The sequence below is a fragment of the Euprymna scolopes genome, chromosome 9 (genome assembly GCF_053919585.1).
Source record: "Euprymna scolopes isolate OS-2025 chromosome 9, ASM5391958v1, whole genome shotgun sequence".
NCBI lineage: Eukaryota > Metazoa > Mollusca > Cephalopoda > Sepiida > Sepiolidae > Euprymna > Euprymna scolopes.
The window spans coordinates 25,917,221-25,943,135 of NC_136490.1; the positions used below are offsets into that span (position 1 = coordinate 25,917,221).

The window sequence follows — 25,915 nt, forward strand, 5'->3', positions numbered from 1 at the left end:
TAGAAAAGACTAAAGTGTAATTAAAAAAAATAAATTAAAAACTGTACAATCCGTGGGGAAAAAAAGGGGATCATCAATGTTTATCACAGAGAAGGCTTAGTTTTCTCATTTGTACAAAAAGACATAAGCTTTACAAATTTGGTGAGTGAATAAGACTTTCATGAATTTTAAAAACTTTGATCTAATATTTATATTTTATCAAATGTTATATCATACATTTATTGAATAAATTTTATGGAAATAAATAAACACTGTTTCTGCCTCACAAAAACCACAAACTATTGTCATATTTTGTAGGAAAATTTATAGGACATACGGCCATGTTAGGACAATGTAAATTGACCTTAGTGACCATTTGATGCAACCAGGTCAAAAGGTTAAATTATATATCTTGAGTATACATAAAAATGCACGCTTTTTTAAGCATGTGTTCCTTATAAAATAGTAAAAATTGTTACAAAAAATAACATTCACAAAGATATATCTCTGCCCTCAAAGCATATATATTGTAGAATTAGATTCCAGTTACCTAAAAAACCAGTCCAAAATCATGACTTATTTTTTCAGATTTGTTGGGGTTTTTTTTTAAATTTAGACGAATTTTTTTATATTTACCTTTTCCATGAAAAAAGTAAGTAAATATAAAAAGTCGCCTAAATTTAAGAAAAAAATCAACATAAAAAATTTAAAATCTTGATTGTGGACTGATTTTTGTGGTAACTGTAATATAATTCTACAGTATGTGTGTGTGTGTGTATATATATATACACACACACAAATACATATAGAGATAAACTTCAACAGCATGTAGAGAAAAATAAAGTGTATAACCTTAAAAAATACAAAAAAAAAATCAAATTAAATCAAAACCAATTTTGGTTGACTAATATTTTGATAAAGTGTTTTTAATAAAAGCCAACCAAATGATTTATCAGCTCTATTTGGCAGGTATGCATTTTTTTTTTTTCACTTCTTTTTACTTTACACGTGTAAATACAGGTGTATAAATTTGTGTGTGTGTGTGTGTGTGTGTGTGTGTGTGTGTGTGTGTGTGCGCGCATTAGTGTTCGGATGATTAATCAGAATTGGAAAAAAAATCCAAAGTTTTTGGTGTATCAATATCAGAAAAAAATTGTGCCTAATTTCAGAATTCAAAAACGATTCTATTGATCATGTTTTTTTTTTTTTTTTCATTATTGTTTCAATTTAATTTTCCATTAATGATACAAATGTTATTTATTGATTTTAAACAACTAGTAAGTTTTTAATCTATAGATAACCTCAAGCATGCATTTCTTTTTTTCTCTTTTTATAAATATATTCACATATTAAATGGGTTTTTTTACGGTAATTCGAAAATGAAAATATAAATAAAACAACTCTATAAATATTTAGAGCTTTTAAAAGAATCGGAAATTGATATATACCTTTTTATTTTATACCTTTATTTTCTCTCTTTATTGACTGCTATATAAGCTTCAAAACAATTTGTTGAGCTTTATATTATCCCGATAAGTTTCCTCTTAAAGAATTGATTTTATTCTCTTCCTTTAACTCCCTCATATATATATATATATATATATATATATATATATATGCATGAAGTTTTGTTTACAGGTATAAATATCTGACAAAATGTATAGAGATAGAACATAAACAAGGATCACAGAAAGTAATATAACACAGAATCATTCTTTAAATTAGATATTTCAGAGAGGATGGGGGAGGGGGTGATAGTTATAAAAATTTGTCAAAAATAGTTATTTAACAAAGTTGGATAAAATATACATGAAATTGGAAGTGGTAGTGACAAACATTTTGTATATCTTATACAACTCTAAGAAATTTCTATTTTTGACAAAATTTACTGTTAAAATGTTCTACATAATTTGCTATTTTCTTCTTTCCTATCTATACCCTCCACATAGGCACACACATAAGTGACCTTGTGTGTCTGTGTGAGGAATGGTCTCGACCAAACTCCCGTAAATGTTTGGTCTACAGACTTGAAACTTGATATGAGATTTGAACCAGTGGAACAGATTTGATTTGTTTTTTAGCCAATAAAAATAGCTAAGGGGTTAAAATTGAGAAAAAAAAAAGAAAAAAAGAAAAAAAAAAGAAAAAAAGAAAAAAAAAAAGAAACTTGGCAGGCCCAAGTCAACTTAAAGTGGTATTCTCCATATGCGCAAATAATATTTATAGGTTAAATAACATTTGTTAATTTTGTGTATGCATGTAGACAGAGGGTAACAAATAATGCTGAAACGTCATGTTATGGTTTCAATTCAAGCTGATGGCACAGAAGGCATTTTTTTTTTTTTTTAACTTTTAAATCACTACTATATATTGGGTACAATATAATAATCAATAGAGAATTGGCTCTATAATAATAATAATAATGAATACGAAATCTGCATAAATTGAAATATCATATTTAAGTATATTTTATGACAGAGCAATGCCAGTCAGCTTGCTAGTAAAGAAAGGTAATTTATAACCATATTGTCGATAAAGTCTATAATTTTTTGAAGATATTTTCTTCAATATTTCAATTCATCTTGAAATAAAAAGATTTGTCATTACTGAACGCCACCTTTTAATCAAAATTATTTTATGTTCACATTGAGGCACATCAGTTTATTTTTTGTATTTTAAATAACTGTTTGTTTGTTTTTTTTAACTTTCCAATATCACAAAAAATACATACATTGTAACTTTGCATAAACTTGGCACCAGTGTTTTTTGGGGTTTTTTTGTTTGTTTGTTTTTTGCCAATCTAGCAATTTTTTTTTTTTTCAAAATCACGCAAAATTTTCAACACATTTTATTAAAATGGTTTCACTATCATGAAAATTTATACCTTTAACCATAAGAATGTTTTTATTTCAAATTAAAAAAAAGATTGTTTTGTATAATTACACAATTCTATCACAAGACATTGAACTCACTTTCATTCAAAACTTGTTTTTAATATGCAACATTCATATAAGCCTTTTATATATTAAAAACAAAATTCAATACATAAGGCTGTAACCTATTTCCTTCAATATTACAGCTGAAAATTTAAGCATATTCATATATTGATATGCTTATTTTATAATATTTGTTTACATTTAAAGGATTAATATTTTTGGGTGACCTTCATCCTTCTTCAGTCAACAGAAATGCTAAATTAAAATCCAAACTAATTGTTTCAAACATCTCCATATATATATTTTTTTTAAACTGTTGAATTTCAACCGTCTTTTTTTTTTGTTATTGTTTTTATGTATTATTGTTTTATATTATAAAATACAATATATATAGCCCCCCTAGCCAGGGGTCTGCATATATTTGGAGCTTATTCTTCCAAATTTTAATTATATTTCCGAGACCTGGATAAAAATTTTCCCACAGATTCAATGCAGAATCTAATTCCTCACAATGCTGTATACTGATTGCTATTTGGTATCACCTTCCATTGTGCTGGTGAAGAGATATCTAAATAAACAATATCATCTCTGAAATGATTGTATATTATCTACATTTGTCTTGTTTTCTTGGAACATGTAAATGAACTTATACCAATTCATTAATCTCTCTCTCTCTCTCATATATATATATATATATATATATATATATATATAGAGAGAGAGAGAGAGAGAGAGAGAGAGAGAGCCCAGGGATTGGCTGATGGATACAAAAGCCTATGGGCAGGAGTAACAATGAATCTGTTTGGTTAACTAATTAAATTAAACGCCATTTGTATATATAAATACAAAATAGCACAACTTTCATAAATTATAGACTGACGATTCCTATGGGAATGAAATAGAGAAAATTCTGTGTAGCTTAATTGCCATATATTTTCATAAATTACTACCCAGCTCTACTCACATATTGACCATTCTTAAAGTAAATACTGAAAATTGATACATAAAATATTATATCTCTTAATACGATTTAATGTAGATACATGAAATAATGTTTATATATATATATATATATATATGTTTCCATATATACTTCACCAATGCTCACTATGCAAGTGGTGCTTAATAATATAATTGTTGCAAGCAAGCTGCACCAAAACAGGTTTCACTTGTAGAAGTTTTTCAGCATTTATTTTTATTGCAAGTTTAATCACATATTGATTTTTTTTTCATAAATGACCAATCACATTGAGTAAAGATAAAAATATGATATAAGAAAATTTGCCTCATTTAACAATTTAAAAAAAAAAAAAACATGAGTAAGAAATATACAAACATACTTTAATTCGCTATCGTTTTTGTGTCGGCCATTTTATTAGCAGATTCTCATGAATTATCTTGATCATCTTCATAAAAGAATCAAATTATTTTGGTTACATTTTTTTTTCTTTTTGGAGATCAATTAATGTTGGTAAGAGTTGTCACTTGACAAATATCTCTTTATTATAACTTGATTCCATTATCAATATTATTTGGATTCTTCAGACTACTATTCTCACCTTCAGTGTTATTTTCACAATAACAATGTAACCTTCGGCCTTCTTCAGGTGCATTTTATCAAACTCACGAGTCTGTGTGGAATTTCGAACAGAACCCTTTATTTATTTGCACTTTTCCTGAGGTTAAAGTTTCAATCTTCAGAGCAGCAAAACTCAAAATACAATTGCGAATTACTACCCAATCATGGTTGACGGAACAAGAGCATGCTTTCCCCGTGGATTAAATAGAGGATTCTGTTTAAAATTCCGTGCAGATTCCAGAGTTCAACAGAAAGGTTTCTGAATTCGACACCTGAAGAAGATTAGAGGTACATTGACCAAAACATTGTAAAAACATTGTAAAAACATTCAAGATGAAAACAATAGTCTGAAGAATCCAATACGAATAATCAATCCTCATCTCAAATTCAGAAATGTAAGTTGATTTTACACTTAGATATCTTTGTCGCTCACAAGCTTCCATGGGAACTGTTTCTTCGAAAAGATGAAAAATGATTGTAACTGTCATTTTATTATAGAAATATTCATCTACGGAAGTAAATAAAAATTAGTTGCATTTCATTGGTGTCAGTTGCAGTGCAGAATAGGAAAAGCCTCAGCAGCATTTAATCAGCTTTGCAAGATTTGGAGAAACAAAATAATTCATGCTCATATCTAAATTAAGATTTTATAACAGCACACTGCTATATGGAAGTGAAATTTGGCATCACAAAATCAGCCAAGAAAAGAGATTAAACGGGTTTGATTCCAAATGACTTAGAGGGATTCTAGGAATCAAATGGAACGATCAAATTACCAACCAAGAAGTCAGAGACCGCATTAACCAACAGGTAGTATTGTTAATAATCTGCAAATGACATCTAGGGTGATTTGAATATACTCGAAGATTGGCCTCAGAGAGAATGGACCTCACATGGAAAAAGAGAAAGATCAAAAACGAAAGCAAGCAATTGAGATTTGATTGCAAAAGGAAGAAACTGGGGGACGCTGTGAATCTGACTTCATGTCGAGAACGATGGTGTACCTTGACTTGACTGCCTCATGCATTGTAGGATGCAGTTATTACTAAGTGTACGTCTAAAGTTTAAACAACCAAAAAGAAAAAAAAAAACAATATACAAAAACTATTGCAAAGTACATTTTAACATTTGACATAATCAGATTTGTAAAATATAAGAACACAGAGATTAAAGTTAAACTTTTTAGAAAGCCAAGAAATGCTGTATAATTTTTTTTATTACATGAAAAAAACTTTTTTCTTTTTTTTTCTCCAAGACTTTCGGTGGCATCCATTCTTATTAAAGAAAACTTTATTTTGTATTTTTTTCTTCATTCTGCTGGTGTTGCTAAGTTCAAAATAATGCTTTCAAAGATGGGACTTCTATTCAATATTCATGCCAACCACGAAAACACATTGGATTTAACTTTGATACAATCGTCAACATGATCAGGCATACAATTTTTCTCCTCGGAGGCTAACCTCCCTCCCAAACTTCGCAATACCAGCAAAATGAGAAAAGCAAAACTGACAAAATAAAAATCTTCTTTGAGAACAGCGGATACCACAAAGTCTCAAAAAAATAAAATTTTAAAAAAAGAATTTTTTTTTTTTTCCGCAAATAATTTTTAAACAATTAATTGACGTCATTTTAAACAATTAATTAAAATACAGTATTACTTGGTTGTCTAAAATTTTCAAATTTAATCTCACAAAAAAAATGCTTCCAAAGATGTGACTATCTCCTAGTAGAATATATACTAGATGTACTGCAGACGTAGGCAGTTAGTCTAGTATATCTATATAGTCACTGTTCACATAGATGACTAATGACACAAAATATCATGGGTCATCTATGCTCCATTTGTATGGATGACATCATCCTTTTGTTATTTCAGCTTTTAGGACACCATAAAGGAAAATCTTTTTGATGTCTTCAATCTCTTTTATCGGATGATGTCATCACTATGACGTTATAAAGGATTTGTTTTGTGTTTTCCAACTGTTTTAGTGGATAATGCTATTTCTTTGTGACGTCATCCACTGTGCACAGAAAGAAAAAATATTCACGGTTCACAAGAGGTTTCATTAGGTCATATATATATATATATATATATATATATATATATATATATATATATATATATATATATATGACCTAATGAAACCTCTTGTGAACCGTGAACATTTTTATAATATATAATGACTTCAAGTTTATGAGGGTTTTTTGAAGCATGAAAACGATTTTTTTTATTATTTATATTCCAAAAATCACAAATTGATCAAGTAGTTTTATTTTTATAAAGAAAATCATTTTTAAACAATTAATTGGAATTCATAGGCATTACAACATAAATCTTCAAAGTTTAAATTATTATTGTGTTAGGTTTCTTTAGTGTTTCAAAAATGGCAGGCAAGACAGTCGCTCCTCAGTTACCCATAAAATCTGATTTTCTTGGTTAAAAATAAAACTACTGGATCAATTTATGTGATTTTTGGAATATGATGTTTTTGTTTTATTATGGGCATGTACAGCTTACATATTTTTCCTTTTTGTTTTTTAACATAGGAAAAATTCTGGACAAGAACCGAAAATGGTTGCTGTTAATTTAGAGACGAGATGTTCTGAATATGATTATGATAAGCAATTCAATCTCTTTCACATTTTCACTAATTTTGCTAAGAGTAGTGAATTGAGAAGAGTATATACAGTTACAATAAACTGTACTGTTTAGCTTTTCCTTGCTAGCTTCCGTAGATGTTTTTTTTTTCCAAAATGTAATTCCCTGTGTTAACCCAACCAGACCTGAGCTACTGAACCTAATTTGCCACTGTGTCTGGCCTCCTGGGAAAAATTGTGAAAAAAATTTAAACGTGTTAGTAATTTTTTGTCTTTCATCTACTGTCAGTATTTAGCCTTCATATGCCAGTCCACCCAACAGGTGGAGCTCTCCTTGATGCACAGGTACTTTCTGCAGTGAATGCACCAGAACCTTGTCTTCACCTTCTTTTGGTGGTTGTTTTTGTAAGATACTCTAAGGTGCTGTCTGTTGTATCTCAGGTGTTTCTCCATGCACACAACACAGATGTGGTCAGATGAGGTGCCGCAATTGGGTAGCTATTTTTAGCTCCCTGACAACACAAAAACATGTGGTCAAAAAAATAGTGGTTTAGCAGTAACTCGGTATGTAGCATTTTTGGAAATTAATAGTATATCGGTAAATCGGTCCAGTAGGGTTAATTATGTTTATTATCCATTTATAAATGTAAAGTTTTTGAGTCAATTAAATCCGTTCATTTATATTTATTTATATTCAAAGGATATTTGGTTAGTATATGAATGAAGGAATTTTAGTGAGTAGCAAAATTTAAAACAAATCCTCAGATTTTAAATCTTATTTTTAACTGACTGTTCAATTTTTGAATGGGGCTTATTTTTTAAAAATATTTTATTTACACAGATGAAAAAAATAGTTATTCAGTTTAATAAACTGCAATGCTTACTTTAAATATGTAAAATCTATGTATTAATATTGTAGTACCTTTAAAGCATGTACGTACCTACGTGTGTCACAGTTTCCAGATTTTAATTATTGATTCGGGAGATCCTAGTTATTAAAAAAGAGGATAGAAGATAACAACATACCACGAACATTAAATTATTATATAGAAACGCTAATTTAATGTTCATGGTATTTTATCTCCTATCCTCCTTTTTAATAAATAGGATCTCCCGATCACCGAAGACACAATGCAAAAAAAATTTAAATTAAAAAGAATAATGTCGCTTTTGAGCCGTACATGAAACCAAAATATACCATCTTGGTCTTTCAGCTAGGATCCAATGGTAGTATCTGTTCTAAGTGGGTTTTCCATTCACGCCGGGCATTCATACAATGGAAATATCTCACAGATACCTATAAGGATATTGGAGATAAGCTGTAATAACCAGATATATTCTGACACTGCCTTAACCAGATTACTTAGATAAATATTTTTACAGTTTTAACAAAACCGTTATATCGCGGGGTCTCCATTCACACTGAACATCCACAGAATTCTCAGCAGCAATAGGTTACATATGAAAGATGCTGCTGTGGAATTTCCACAGGTCCCACTAGCTTAAATGAATTTAATTAAATCACAAATTTAATATCCATGAACAATTTACAAATAAGTACACAAGAATTCTCTATAAACAGTAATGTAATAGTATTTTAAACAGTAAAACTATGTCTTTATATTTCTTATAGTAAATATGTCATTTGGCTAACTTAAGTTTGCAATAATAATTTCCTTTATTTAACAGATTATTGGTTCTTTCATTCAAGAATTTAATTAATATCAAAAAAAAAAAAAAAAATCTGAATTTGAGATTAATTTTTTAGCCTGAAGTGGGATTAGCAAACGGTGTTAATCTCCAACTTTTTTTTTTTTTTTTTTCATTCTTAAAATATATGTATCAACTGATATGTACTAAAGGACACAGAAAGACATTAATGAAACAAAAGTCTTCTACTTCCCCTACCAATGAATCATTTGAAGTATGGCGGAATAACAATTTCTAGAGAGGAAGAAAAAGGGGGGAGAGCAAGGCAAGACAAAACATGAGAGGAATCGAGAAAAAAAACAAAAGAAAAAAAAGATAAAGGAAAAGAAAGAAATAAAATCAAGCTAAATAAGGAAAAATTAAGGCATAAAGCTCTACCAACTTAATTCAACAATTCATTCAATCACAGTTCAATTAAAATATTTTTTGACATTTAGAACAGAACAAAATTTTTTTTTAATTTTTTTTAAATTTAACAGTACAGCAGTAGCTCGGGTCAGTAACTTCATTTCTTGGCTATGTTAGCTAACCAAAATCTAGAGTTAAAACAATTTTTCCCATTCAAATTTATGTAATCCATTCAATCATTTCAGAAAATGACTGTCTCTTATTAATCCATACCATCAATAATTTCTCTTTTTCTGACTTCTTTAAAGATTTGCTTTTGTTAGCATAAATCATTCAGTCACATCAAACCAACTTTGGTGCATCTTTACTCTTTCAGATCATTACAGATCATTGATTTAATGATGCCATGTTCCAGATAAGGCATAAAGCTTTTAAGAAAAAGAAATTCAAGGGCAAAATCTAACCAATTATAAATGTGAATAGATTATGAACCAATAAACAGCAACTCTTCCCCCTTTGTCAGAAACATTTCTCCTGGAATATGAAAATCAGAGAACAAAATAAGAGAAGTGAGAATTACGAGGATGGCAAAAGTATACCCAACATCCGCTTTCTACTCTCTTTAAATTACTTAAAAGTAATGTTTTTTTAACAGAACTTGTTCCAGACAAAGCATGAAGCCACTTGATGTAAGGAGCCAACAATGGTCCACTTTCTACTCTCTAGAACTAGATTGCTGCAATAGATAAGTTTGCGTGTTGTGTAATTGTGCACTAATACTTTGTTCACAGGTCAAAAAAAAGATTTGTTCATGGTTTGAGCCCCTTGTGATCCAACATATGACTGCATATGTTATTGTTAAAATTTGATCTTAGCATTAACCAACTTATGAAAAAAAAAAAAAAAAAAAGATCTTTTAAATGTCTATTTCAGTCCTCTTTCTTATTTTTCTGTTTAGATGAACACCTTTTAATAAATTTGACAAATTTATCTTTAGTTGACATTTGCCTACTAAATATTTTCCTACTAAATATTTTTGTTTACCAGCCAAATAAAAAAATGTTATTTTCGGAATATGACATTCATGCCATGACAAATAGGTACATTATTAAAATTTTTCTGTTTATTTTTTGTAAATAAGTGTAATTCTAAATATGCCCTGAATTTTATGTTGAGATTTGAAAGTTTAAACATTCAAATTTTTTAAAATGTTTTTGTTTTTTTACATCCTTTGTTAAAAGAGTATATTGTTCTATTACACTTTTATTGTTTAAATAATTTGACTTTGCTCGTTTTATTAAAACAATAAATATTAGAAAACCATTTTTCACTCAATAACAAGTTTTAGAATGTTTTCGGTAAAACAAAAAAAAACGAAAAAAAACACAATCATCAAAAGAAAAGTGTTTCATTATTTCTAGTCACCACTTTGAAAAATCATTTGCAAATGCAACCGTTTCACTCACAATGTAAAGCCCTGCTAGGCGATGTACATGAAAGAGAAAGATGAAATTGTAGTTTCATTATTTATTGGAAAGCCGATTGAAAATTGTGGTTTGTTTGAATTGCTGCTAGTCACGAATCAACAAATATATTTCCAGTCACAAAAGATCTGTTTAAATTTACACACAAAAAAAATGGCAGTGCCTTTAGGATGTGGAATTAGGTTTGCACAGGATGGTGCAAGTCTTGGAGTTCATCTAAACTTTTGTGTATTATGCAGATTAACATTTTGTTTTGGCAAACGTATCCTGTCAATTTATGTGGCAGAAAATACAGTAATAAGAAAATTTGGTAGAAAATAGACATCATAGAAAAGGTAATGGTAGACAAGAGTGTGAGAGGTTTGGTAAGAGAACAAAGAAATGAAGCTGAAAGCACAGACTTTGTAAGAGGAGAGGGGGGAGACGTTGAAAACACAAGTTTTGTAACAGGAGAGAGGGAGAGACAACAGGTTTTGTAAGAGGAGAGAGCTTGAAAACAAATTTTTTAAAACAAGAGAGGTTGAAAACACAGGTTTTGTAAGAGGAGAGGGGGAGAGGTTGAAAACACAGGTTTTGTAAGAGGAGAGAAGTTGAAAAAAATACATATAATAATTGACTGTGGCACAAAATAGTCATTTATTAAAGGAAGCATGAAACTGAGGAGAAAGAAACTAAAACCAGGGTTTGTATGGAAAAAATGCAGAACTGGAAATTAAACAGTTTAAGTAGGACAACTGAAAAAAAAAAAAAAAAAAATTTTTTTAATGATGAAAATCATCAAAAACAGAATTTTAAACACATAACAAAAATAGATGCAAGAAAAGGATATAATCAAGTTCATAATTGAAAGAGTAAAAAATAAAAAGGTACAAAAATTTTCAGGTAAAAGTTAACTTTTCCTATTTGTTCAAAAAGATAGAATCCATCTTTTCAGTTTCAAAAAACAGCTAAAATGCTGTTAGTGTTAACAAAAAAGGTAGAAATAAAAGAATTTGTTTCAAACTTGGAGTAAAACATACAATAAATTCTTTACTAACAAAAAAGTTAGTAAAAATGAACTACATGCAGATGTTTGTATGTTTCCTATTTAAAAAAAAATAGCTTGCGTTTTTGTTTTGTTTTTTTTTGTTATTTCTGAAGAATCTCTTTCAAATAATTTTTTCCTTTGATAAACTAAAACTATTTTCACTCTAGATATGCAACCTGCATTTAAAGGAATGAATTAAAATTCAACTGTGATGCTTTATTTACAAACTGAAGATGTAATTTATTTAAAATTTAAAGAATAAATGAGCGGATTTCCTCAAACTCGTCGGTCATCAAATTTTCACCTTAAGAAATCTTGGTTTGTCTTTGCACATACAAAGATTAAAGTAACATTTCAAAGGTAAAAAAAAAAAGCTAGATTTTAAAAACAAAATAAAAGTTATTAATAAAGAAGGTCAAAAGGTCAGTTAAATTAAAAATAACGAATTACTAAATATTATTAACTTCATGTAGCATTTATTAAAATTAAGGACAAATAGATTAATTTTAATATTTAACCTAAATTAACCTAATGTAGAAAGATTCTTATTGCAATTATATATATTATAAAATAATATATTACATATATCTTTTTCTTTCAGTATACTTTTAAAATAGAAATTAGTATATAAATATACATATGGCAAGTAAGCTACACAAATGTTTGTTTTATTTCTGAGGAAAAGTAAAACATGTGGCTTACTTACTATGAATAATAATAATAATATATATATATATATATATATATATAGATGCCTGACAAGTCCTCACAAGAATGAAATGTGGAAAGTGCTGTGTAGCTTAATTGCTATATATATATTCTTATAACTTACTAACTAACTCAATTCATATATTGAGCACTGTTGAAGTAAATACTGAAAATCAATATATGAAATACATCTCCTTATAAAATTTCATGTGTATAGATGAAAAAAATAAATATATACACACACACTTATTTGTTTTACATAAGCATTAATATGTTGCAACACATTCATGAGCATTTTTTGGTTTTCCAGTTACAAGTAACTATATGCTAAAGTTCAATCCGTAATCCTTTCGAGCAATATCGCCTGAAACGGTCTCTCGTTACTTGTAACTGGTTAGCCGAAACATACTCATTAATGTGTAGCAACATATTAATTCTTATATAAACCAAATAAAAAGTATATTTTGCCCTACTTCGATATTGAGCACGCTTGTATTGATCTTGCTAAAACTTCATTGATTGCTTTACCTCAGAAAAATATTAACCTGAAATTCATATATATATATATATATATATATATATATATATATACATATATATATATATATATATAACTTCATTTAATCACATAAATTAATATAAGAAAGTATAAATTTATGTGTAAACTTGAAGTATTTACTTCAACAGTGCTCAATACGTAGGTAAGGTTAGGTAGTAAGTTATAAAATATATATGGCAATTAAGCTAATTAATGAAACGCGGAATATTCTGTGTAGCTTAATATCCATATATATTTTATAACTTACTATATATATATATATATATATATATATATATATATATGAGAGAGATATGTGTGTGTGTGTGTGTGTTTGTGCAATATGTGTTAATTATAAGTGATCCTATACAGTGATTAGCTATATGATACCATAGGTTTCAGTTGGGTAGGAAATCTGAAACACCTAAATATAGTAAACATCTTGCAGTCATTTTCTTGGGTTCTGATATCTTAGCCAATGAAAATGCATATCAAATAATCGATACAAACAATAACAAAAAAATTAGGTAAATAAAAATAAATTAGGCAATACACTAATTGGCAACAAATTTCAGATCAAGCCAACCGGAGACAACAATACACATCCTTTCAGCAGTTAAGACTGATGTGAGTCAGCAGCAGGCAGTGTTTACTGTTTGCTTGATCTGAAACCTGTTATATAAGATGCCTATTGTATTGCCTCATTTTCCTAATTTCTTTTGTTATCAATTCATTATATGCATTTTCATTGGTTGCGATATCAGAATCTGAAAAACTAGGAATACAAGGCATTTACTATATTTACTTGTTTAAGGCTGCTGTCTTTATTCTAGTTGCTATGGGTCACAATAATTTGACCATAATATTCTCTGGCCTTCCCCGTGCATTTTTGTTGTAGTAGGTAAACAATATGGAATTCACAACATAACCCTTTACTTAAACCATTCGAGAAAACTCATCTTATTCCATGTTCCATAGCTTTTAGATATCATATTGATGGAGACTAACTTGGATGGATATCAGTCAACATATATTTGTTCAGGTGCATTTAACCTCATGTTGTAAACAGGACATAAACTAGATTGGAATCACGAGCAGGTTATGGTGCTGACCTTGCATGGAGTTGTAAGAACAAGAAGGTTAAAGCTTTGAGGCTTGAGGGAATAGCAGTTGGAATTAAAATTTTAATGAATTAAAAAAAAAAAAATTTAATTTTCAAAATTCCTGTGATGAAGAAATCGCTAGTGTCTGTGTAAAATACAGATATTGAAAAAGAATTATCACAAAATTAACGGAATCAAAAAAATTAACGGGACAAAACACAATGACACTAAATGAAACAATATTTCATAAAACATCATTTCATATTAAATGAAATTAAATCATGTTTTTTTTAATTAAAACCTTATTTAAAATAAATTTATGGAAAAATTATTTTAATGAGCCAAGTGAGGAGTGGTTGTTGGGTGTTGTTGCATGTCAACTGCAATTCGAGGTTTTGTATACGATTAGTGTGTATATTTGTTTGTTTCACATAGTCGAAACATTTCATTTGACTTACAGATGAGTGGAGGGCAGATAGATATTGCAACCATGGGTCAGAGTGGACCTGAGAGTAATAGTAACTAAGAGGTGACTCCTCAAAAGCCGAACAACCAAATGCACTTGAAGATCTTATTATTAAACGTGGAAAAATAAAAATAATCATCAAAAGTTATTTTGAACTTTAAAAAAAAATCTTATTCCAGTAGTTTTGACAAGAAACCGTTTGTGAAATAGAAAATCTAAAAATTGTTATTTTTTTTTTTCTTAGAATTTAATATTCTATGCATCAACTTTTGCCTTTGTTTTGGAGTTTGAGAGAGAGAGTCACATAATTATCGCTTAGGCAATTTTGTACACAATCGTGTACAAAATTGCCAAAAAAAGAAAAAAATTTTTTTTTAATTTTGTTTTAATTTTTAGAGCAGTGTTCATTTTTGTATAATGCTTTCCTTCAATGCCAAATGGATAATGGCATCATAACTGGTGTGATATTTTCTAAGTTTCGAATACATTTTTTAAGGTTGCACAGGTTCTATAATAACCATATATAATATAATGCACTGCCTCCTTTAAAAAAAAAAAAGGCTTGAATTATCATAAAAAATAAATATATATAATAAAAGAAATAAAACTGAGTAAGGATAATCATCTTTTAAAATACCTAATCAAAAATCATTTGAAATTGATTTCATTTCATTCCAAATGAATTTTTTTTTATTTATGGCCTTTTTTTTTTTCTTTATTGCTAAATTAAAGCATTAAAGAGTTAATGACAATCTTTTTTTTAAAAAAAATGTATTTCTTGTTTAATTCTTCTTTGAACCATTTACATAAGTATGAACCATTGTTTATTAATTGTTTGGTCTTTCCTGTAATCCCGATAATATTTATAAATTTTTTTTTCTTTGATAAATTTACCACAGACTTTGTTGGAAGTCATAATTTTGTTGAACAACCATCCTTGAAAAAGAAAAGAGACGATAGGTTTTTTTTTTTTTGGTTTTTTTTTCAATAATTGCCTTGATTTCTTGACAGTGCATCTTTTTCGTGTTTCCATCACAGGAGATTAAAACCAGTATAAAAGTCTCAAAATGTTTTCAATTTCCCCAGAAGAAATAGTTAGTCACCTGAAATTAAAAGAAAAATAAATAAAATAGAAACTTGAAAGATAAAAACAGATGAACACCCCTTATTATAAAATATTTAATATTCTTTCAAAAATTCTCATTACTAATGATTAAAAATAAATATTTTTTCTTAATTAGTTAAAAAAAATAAATAAAATTCAGTCTTGTTCAGTTTTTATTTGGGAGTTCAGTTTAACAGAAAATGTGTTTTTGCCAAAATATCCTTTTTTTTTTTTTTTTACAAAGCCATTTTATAGAAAGAGCATTACTTTATGTTAAACATAGCAAACATTTGTTAAAGTTTTAAAAAAATTTTGAATTTAATCTTACTATATAGTAGAAGCATTGGTTTGAGAAATTTTAAAATCTCTCAAGAAATCAAATAAAACGATGCAATTTTTTTTTTTTTTCAAATAAATGAATTATGCTTTAATCTAATTTACAGCTCCATGTGCCTTCTTCAAGGTGATAGTCTTTTTTCCTTCTTTTTTCCCCCCCTCACTATGATTATCTGAGATTAAAAAACAGTTTCTTCAACAAGACCGGAAGAAATTTGGTGTTTAACAATGCCATAAGATCTTAACAATGAAAACAAAATTGTATTGTCATGGAGCTGGAAATTTGAATTAAAAAAAAATAAATAAAATAAAAATAATAATTTATTTATTTGAGAGAAAAAAAAACCTACATTGTTATTTGGTTTCTTAACAGATTTAGTTTGTTTGTTTTTTTAATTATTTCATTTTTTTGTAATTGAAAGAATTAAAAATCTAAAAATTAAAAAATTGCATTGATCTTGAGAAAATTATTGAAGACAAAAGTTAAAAATTTACTTTGCTTATATAAAAACAATTTTAATAAAAAAGAAGGATGAGTCTGAAACAGCATTGGGAGACAGTAACATAAGAATGAAAAGGTTTATGCGTAGACAAAATGATAAAAATCTATTGCATTATTCAGACTACTACTCTCATCCTGATTCATATTTTTTTTTTATTCACGTTTTTCCACAATGTATACCCGAACTATGTCCAGGTGCAAATTTTCAAACCTGTATTGGAATTTCATACTCATATTCATTTTAACATCCATTTTACATGGTGTCATATAATGGATGACTTTAAAGAAATACACTTCCAAACTACATCTTTGACTTCATCTTTATTCCTGAGATCCATTTTTATCACTTCTATGTTTTCTTTGGCTTTTCCCCTGTGAACTGAACCTGTTATCTACACTTTTCTGCATCTATTAACCAAGAACTTTCATCCATTCAACATAGTCAAACCATTGAAATCTATTCTTTTGCATACATCTTCCTTATAATATCCAGATTTAATTTTCTTCTAAAGTCATCAAAACAAAGCCTGTCTTTAAGCTTCACATTACACATATATTCTCATTATTTTTTTTTCCATGCAGTGTATGTCCTCAACCCTCACTGACAAAGTTTCACTTCCATACATCATCACACTGACTACACATGCCTGATAGATTCTTTTGATTGACAGTAATAACACTCTGCTGATTAGTAATGCCAGAAGTTTCCTGAACCGATTTCATCTACCCTTGCAATCACACTAACACTTGCTCCACCCTGTGCTCCAAGGTAATAAAACTTAAAGTTTCACCATCCAGATATACTTTCCCCATATGAGAGTTCTTATCCGTCTCCATTGTCTTACACTTCTTGCACACAAATCGGTTATCCTCTCTCAACTGACCAGTAATTCCACTTCACTTCTTGCAGCAGACACTCTTTCTACAAACTGAACAGAGACATTTACCTATAGCACTACAATCATTGATCATCAATTTGGTCTTGGTAGCATTCACGTTCAGACTTACTTTCCGTAGAATTCCTCTGAATCTTAAGCAGATCATACATTGTTTTCCAGGCAAGTACTACATTATCAGCCTTTCTTTAATCCACAAGACGAGATAGTTCTCACTTCATGGCCGGTTAGAAGTGTTAATTTTATTTTCAGTTATTGTTCCTATTTACTTTGCCTCTCCACGAGGGCAGAATTAGACACCAAGGTCGTTTTTTAATGTGGAGAAAAGAAACAAAAATTATCTCGATCATGAAGGATTTCTCCTCCACTAACTGAGAACAAAAAATTGAAGTGTAGTATCAGAACAGATACTACACTTTGATCTTGGCCCTAAGGAGTGGAAACAAAAAATACTTAAAAGGTAAAAATCAACCAACCATAAGTGTGAGGTGGATAGATTTTGACCCAGAAAACAGCAATTCTTCCCCTTTTATCAGAAACATTGTTCATGAAATTGGATGACAAGCGAAGCAAACGTTAAACAAGGCTGCAAAAACTAAACCAAATGTTCACTTTCTATTCTTTAAATTACTTAGAAATTATTGTTTTGTGCTTGTATGTTCAGCCAAAAGTTAAAAAAAAACAACAAAACAAATACCCACAAAGTTGATACATTCTTTGTCACTGGATGAATAACGTTAATTTTATTTTATTTCGGACTACTAGTCTCATCTTATCTTTTTTATTTGGTGCACAACGTTTCGGCCAACTTCCTCTGGCCTTCGTCAGGTGGTAACCGCGACGGATAGGAACTTCGAATCTCCTAACTGCATTCTCAGCCATCACTGTCATCCGTAGTTGTTGTCGTCTCACCACATTTTTGACCAATTACCTCTGGCATGCTTTGGGTGGGATTGAAACCGCTATCTTCAGACAATGTTTATCTGGAACCGTAGAGATTCAACGTCTCTATCAACTGCGCCACGGGCCCCGAAGGGCGATCAAGGTTGGATTCTTTGATCTTATAAATCCATATTTATTTATTATCTGATCTTCCATAGTCGGGTCCGTACCGATTGGTATATATATAAATACATACATATATATATATAAATATATATATATAAATATATAAATATAAAGAGTATAAATAAGAGTATAATGTGGTGAGACGACAACAACTACGGATGACAGTGATGGCTGAGAATGCAGTTAGGAGATTCGAAGTTCCTATCCGTCGCGGTTACCACCTGACGAAGGCCAGAGGAAGTTGGCCGAAACGTTGTGCACCAAATAAAAAAGATAAGATGAGACTAGTAGTCCGAAATAAAATAAAATTAACATACAATGCTCATCTAAAAAATAAAAAATTCCAATAAGGAATAATATATATATATGGATGAATAACATCTAACATTTAGAAAGATCACACATCTTGTGAGGGTCAACTGGACCTGATTTCGTCAGGAGGGCCGCGTCGTTTTTTCAGTATAACTATGTACTAATTTGAAAGAAAAATGCATACTCATTCCTTAAGGAATCTATTATATAAAGGAGAGTGTGTGTATTCAGCTAGAGAGGAGTGGACTGGGTAGAGGAGAAAATGGGAACTGGGTAGAGAAAGATAGAGATATAGAAGTTTAAATAAAAATAGGTTATGTTTGCCCTGGGCAATGTTTGGTACCTCTGTTAGTTTTATCTAAATGCGTAAGTTACTACTTATTACAAGCCCCCCACCCCCACCCAGCTACAGTTTGAAAAGATGTGGCCGAAGGAGGTCAGGTTACATCAACAAAAACATTGTGAATATAATAACCAAGATTAGAATAGTAGTCTGAATAATGCAAATGCCAAAAAAAAGTCTGAAACAAAAAAGTCTCTTGTTTTGAAATATGAATTTATAAAAGTTTTTTTACACACAAAAAATATAACATTTTATATTAAAATAAAAAAAATGTACAACTATGAATTATCTTTAAACAAGATTTTAAAAAAATGAAATTTTCAATGTGAAAGCAAAAATACAATTTTTGATTAATGATAATACAAGAGTAAAACTTTTTTTTTTTAAGACCAATTATTTCTCAAATCCCTGATTGGTGAGCAATGAGTCCCACAACGAACAAACGAATGGCGGCACACGCACTTTGGAAGGAAAGTAAACAATAGCAGCTAATAGAGGAGGGCATAAATAATGGACCCTTGGGAAATACTTGTTACTTCTTAATGGCATTAAAATAAAAACAGAGCAAGCAATTTGTCAATTCAAGACTTGAATTAACAAGAGAACATTGTGTTTAAGTTAAGACATTCTAAAGAAGCCCTCATTAAAGCATTTGTGGAAGTTAAAAACACAATCAGGAAAATTTTAACATGAAAATTAACATTGCAAATGAAAAACAGAGAAAATAAGAAAAGGAAAGAAAGGAGGAAAAGAAAATAATGGAATAAAGGAGAACAAAGGAAAGGAGACAAGGAGAGATAGAAAAAAAAAAGAAAAGGAGTGTAAAAAAAAAAAAGAAACAAAAATAAAAAGGGAAAAAGGGACGAAAAAAGATCAAAAAAGAGGAGAAGGGGGGAAAAAGAGGAGAAGGGAGGGAAAAGGAGGTAAAAAGAAGGAAAGGGGATTAAAAAAACAGGAAAAAAATCTCCAAGTTTTTGTTGCAGATTTCGTGGCAATAATATTTAGCAGTAAAGAGTTCAACGAGTGCAATTGTTTATCCAGGAGGATTAACAAGTCATCATATTAAGGTCAGCAAAAATCTTATATCTAAAATAGACAGCTTTACTATGAGACAGAGAGATTTGAACATTGAACTTAAAAATTTAGTTGTTGCCAGAATTTTAGCTAACTTACACATGATGCAAGGTCCTGAGAAGCAGGGGAGACTAAACCAAACTTGTTTCATTTCTAAAGATAATCCATAAACAGATTTTAGACTAAAACTTTTGTCATCATTATCTTCAAGTATATGAAAGCTTCCCATGAACAGGATCAGGAAAACATCTTCAACCCTGACTCTGGCAACTCACGCTAAAACTCAATTTGCCTTTAAGAAAAAAGTCAACATGCTATTAATAGTAAATATAACATCAATCAGACACAGACGGCTGTTGCTTCTCATACTACTACAACTTATCAACATAATATTTCAGCTGTATACATAAGGAGCATCTGTCCCGATAATCTGCTAAAAACAAGAGTTGGTTCCAGATAATATTACTGTCCTTGAGTTAGGAGTTAATGTTTGCTAACAAAACTCCTATAGTTTTTAAGGTAAACACCTATGACAATTATTCATATAAATATATATAAAATGCAACAGACCTCTGATAATTTCCAGTTTCTAACATAAACACACCTCCACCAAATAGTTGTACAATTTCTTTTTTCTGAAGATGAAATAGACTTAGAAAATTCAAAGAATATAACCATATGACACCATCCTGGTTCAGCAGATTACGTTAATAGATAAATAATTCATAATTGAAAATAATTACAATCTTTCAATATTGTAATTTATTCGTTTTACCTTTTCTTGTATTTAACAGTGTTTTTCTACAAGACAAAATTATCATAGCCTTCAAATACACACCACACACAATGCTTCAAGCAAACTACTACATCTTCTACATGTATGTATATATAACGCAATCATTAAGTGAAGACTTAAATTCATGATTAAAAACGTTTAAAATAAAGTTAACAGAGTGAAGAGAAGAGAAGAAAAAAATGGGAGAGTTTTTTGGAGGGTTTTTTTCCACCCATAACATAACGTAACGTGATTTTATTTGTACATATTTTTGATTCCCATTCGTGTTTTTTTTTTACTCCAAAACAAATCCCTCAATACAGCTTTGATAAAGCGAGAGCGAAACCGGTCACTTGACTCCAATTTTTTTTTTTTTCGTTTCTCCCCGTTTATTTTAAACGTTTTTGATAATGAATTTAAGGCTTCTCTTCATGATTCCGTTATATACATTTTGTACCCCTCGAAAAAAATCATGAGATATATATATATATATATATATACACACACATATACTGTAACTACATCAGAGTACTTAGATAAATATATTCATTTTAATCAAAAGGGTTTCACAACATTATGATCACCTTATGGAAGCGATTTTATAAACGCCGCCTTATGAAAGCGATTTTATAAACGCCGCCTTATGAAAGCGATTTTATAAACGCCGCCTTATGAAAGCGATTTTATAAACGCCGCCTTATGAAAGCGATTTTATAAACGCCGCCTTATGAAAGCGATTTTATAAACGCCGCCTTATGAAAGCGATTTTATAAACGCCGCCTTATGAAAGCGATTTTATAAACGCCGCCTTATGAAAGCGATTTTATAAACGCCGCCTTATGAAAGCGATTTTATAAACGCCGCCTTATGAAAGCGATTTTATAAACGCCGCCTTATGAAAGCGATTTTATAAACGCCGCCTTATGAAAGCGATTTTATAAACGCCGCCTTATGAAAGCGATTTTATAAACGCCGCCTTATGAAAGCGATTTTATAAACGCCGCCTTATGAAAGCGATTTTATAAACGCCGCCTTATGAAAGCGATTTTATAAACGCCGCCTTATGAAAGCGATTTTATAAACGCCGCCTTATGAAAGCGATTTTATAAACGCCGCCTTATGAAAACAAATTGATAAACATTATATAAAAGGCAAAAAGATGTTATTGGCTAGCTTTAAAAGATCATAGTGTTTCTCATTTAATTTTGAGCAACGTCAGATCTTCCTACTAGTGTGTGTGTGATAATCCTGAATCCAAACTATAATTTTAAACGAGTTGTTTTCCGCAACACATTTGACAGAAGACAAAGTTACACTCAAATGAATCGTAAAACAAAGTTAGATGAAGCAATGGATTGGAAAATTTAATTCAGGAAAATATGGAGTAGAGGGATATCGAAAGTGTAAATAAATTTTGAAAATACATATTTCAAAGCATCCATCAATTTTTTCTATAAAGGAGCCATCCTGTTAGTACTACACTCCCATTTGATTTTTTTTTTTTTTTTTTTTTTTTTTACAAAGGCATCACCACATTATCAAGGCCCAGAGGCCACTCAAGGATAAGGGTTAAAGAGTGTACAGTAGAAATTGGTCAATATAGTAATCATTAGTAATGAAAATTTGGTAAATTTAATAACTTATATGGAACGGCTCATCAAGAACTTATTCACCCTAGACTTGAACACAACCATATTGTAGTCAGCCGGAAAGCAGGAAAACGGAAGACAATTCCACAGGCGTGCAGTTCTAAGAAAGAAGCTTTGTTCATGGAATCTACGTTTAGGTTTAGGCACAGATAAAGAGTGGGGGAAATTATTGATAGTGTTTACAGCTAGACGAGTGTTTCTTGTGAAAGTTTGGCGAGGGGGGACCATAGATTGAAGCTCAGTTGAACACTTTCCATGAAAATAACGATACATCAGAGACAAACTCGCAACATCTCTTCTGTGAGATAGAGGTTGCAAGGAGGAGAAAAGGACATCTCCTACGAGGCTACGAAGTCTATTTTGAACTCTATCAAGGCAGGACAAGTCCTTTCTAGCAGCTCCTGCCCAGATGTGGCAACAGTATTCCATCCTTGGACGTACCTGGCTCTTATATAGGTAGAGAATAGCATCAGCAGTGAGATATCTACTGGATCGATAGAAAGATCCCACCATTCTTCCAGCGGCCTTGGCAACAGATTTGATATACGTGTTCCATTTAAGATCAGGAGTAATGGTCAAGCCCAGAAGCTTGTCAAAACTTGAGGCCTCCTGAAGACGAGAGCCATTCATTTCAATTGATGACAAATGTGAATTAGAATGTTGATGATGTAAAGAGAGAAGCTTGGTTTTAGATGCATTAAAAGTAACCAGCCACTCCTTTCCCCATTGTACTACGTGCTCAAGATCAGAGGAGAGAGAATTGGAGAGAACTTGGTCGTTTACTGTCTTAGATGTGGTACCATAAATGGTAGTGCCGTCAGCATAAATGTCTACAAATGATGTAAGGATATGATTTGGAAGATCATTAATGTAGATCAGGAAAAGAGTTGGGCCCAGGATGGATCCCTGAGGGACACCGGCATTAATACTGTGAGCTTCTGATTTTTGCCCCTCAACTACTACTCTTATGAACCTATCAGAAAGAAATGATTTAATAATTGAGAAGACTTTTCCAGCTATACCATAGCTAGCGATCTTATGAAGTAAACCTTTATGCCATACCCTATCAAAGGCCTTAGATATGTCAAGAGCAATTGCCCTAGAAAGATTGCCACCGTCGAGAGATTTGCTAATCCTATGCGATATAACTGTAAGCACATCTGCTGTAGATCTAGCAGAACGGAAACCATATTGAGTGTCACTAAGAAGGTTATTTTTGTTGAGATGTTTGATTACTTCTGTATTTAACACAGATTCTAGCAACTTACTCATGACGCACAGGAGACTTATTGGCCTGTACTGAGAGGGGGATGAGCGATCACCTGAATTCTTAAATACAGGGCATACTGATGAGATTTTCCAGGGAGATGGGAAACTATTCTCCTTAAGACAACGTTTAAACAGTTTTGTAAGTATGGGCGCTAATTCAGGTTGAAGTTTTTTGAGTACTATAATTGGAATACCGTCAGGGCCAGTTGCTTTACTCGAATCAAGGTTTTTGATTAGCTTCGCAACATCATGTACAGATATACGTATATCACATAGCATGTTTTCTGATACAGGAGGAAATATTGGGGGTTGGCGGTCTTGGTCGCAAAGGGTAGAATTAGCTGCATAGTTCTTGACAAAGAGTTTGGCTTTGTCTGATGCTGACGAGATTACCTCAGGTCCATTGATAATAGTTGGGATGGAGCACACGCTTCTGTTCAGGATTCTGTTTGCTATTTGCCAAAACTGGTGGGAACCAAGCCGCTGCTCAGCTACTTTGGACTTAACAGATTGAGCATACAACACTCTTGCGTTCCTTATTACTTTCTTACAATGGTTGCTGGCAGTCCTGAAAACGGCTTTAGTTTCCATACATCTATTACGTTTGAAGCAATGGAAAAAGTTATTTCTGTGCGCAATGGCAGCAGCACATTCTGGAGAGAACCATGGCTGGCTGTTAGGTTTTTGCTGAAACTTTTTAGAGGGTATGAAATGGTCAATACCTACAATTAACCATTCAGTTAGGTCTAATACTATAGAGGACAATTGTTTAGAATACTTCTATCTGGCTTTTTTGTTTATGGCTTATGTCACTACCACTCTCCACCAAAACCAATTTTTCAAAAGAAAAGAGAAAAAAAGGGTGGAGGAGGCTTTTTACATAATCAAAAAGTGAAAGAAAAGAAAATAGACAAAGAAAAGAGAAAAAAAGGGTGGAGGAGGCTTTTTACATAATCAAAAAGTGAAAGAAAAGAAAATAGACAAAGAAAAGAGAAAAAAAGGGTGGAGGAGGCTTTTTACATAATCAAAAAGTGAAAGAAAAGAAAATAGACAAATACTATGGTGGTGTCATAGAGTTCAGAAAAAAATATACATAAAAAATATTTCAGAAAATCGTTTAGAAACCAGTGTGCTTATATATATATATATATATATATATATATATATATATATATATATATATATATATATATATATATATATATACAGGGTGGCCGAAAAGTCCCAGGACACTGAAGCTCCGACTTGACCACTCCAGACAACTCATTATGGGGTTTAATTAAAGGTCAAGTTTCTGGTATTAGATACGAAACCATTGATCAGCTAAAGCATGCGATTATTGCAGCTTTTGCTAGCGTATCAAGGAATTCTCTAAAAAAAAAAAAAATGGCACAAATAACCTGGAGGCGAATGGAATTGTGCAAGAACAACGAGGGCCAACATACTGATCCCCTAGACCACTAAATTACTCTAGTTGTTTTCTGTTTTGTTTCTAATAAAGTTCTCTTTTTTTGTTGAATATATATGTTTTCTGTGTGTTTCATTAAAAATACATGTATAGTGTAATGGGACTTTTCGGGGGGGGGGTGTCTTGCACTGTGCAACGAACCCACCATAATATTCACTTTTGAATAAGTATAAAATATTTTTTTTCCCAAATCGACAGTCTAGGTCATTCCTGAAATGGCTTTTCCCCTGTTGATAGCTGTATGATGCAGGTTCTGTGTTTCTCTCTTTGAGAAAGGGTAAGTTTATTGCTAATCGCCTGAGGTACTCCTACTGGCCTTTCAAATCATTATTTTTTTTTTTTTTTTTTTTTTTTTTTGCAGGTCAGTCCTCTTTCTCTGGGATGCTGATTCTTTCATCCAACTTTTCTCATATCACATTTCTCACAGAGAGAGAGAGAGATAAATACCCAAAAGCAACAACAACACTCATTGTTAATCTACAGTGAAGCAAAAAAATACAATAGGACTTTAACTCTAAATCTCTAAGACTACATAGTCTCCCTTATACATGTATGACAGATTTGCGCGCTTCACATTTCATTGTTCTCGGGGAGGGGGGGGGGGGACACAAGTAAAATCAACTTTGCTGTTTTCGTCTCAAA

General features: G+C 30.8%; 1 protein-coding gene across 9 annotated transcripts in view; it reads right to left on the minus strand.

Annotated features, from left to right (window-relative positions):
* Window positions 1–25,915, minus strand: part of LOC145284468 (maternal embryonic leucine zipper kinase-like) — a 303,478-nt gene that overhangs the window by 7,423 nt on the left and 270,140 nt on the right. For 8 of the 9 annotated variants that reach the window (XR_013868840.1, XM_080133306.1, XM_080133307.1 and 5 more), the window contains one exon: window positions 11,252–15,579. The exons of the other annotated variant lie outside the window; for it this stretch is intronic. The gene's annotated coding sequence lies outside the window, so the exon portion shown is untranslated. Of the gene's footprint in view, window positions 1–11,251; window positions 15,580–25,915 lie in introns of those variants that run through there. 9 annotated transcript variants of the gene reach the window in all.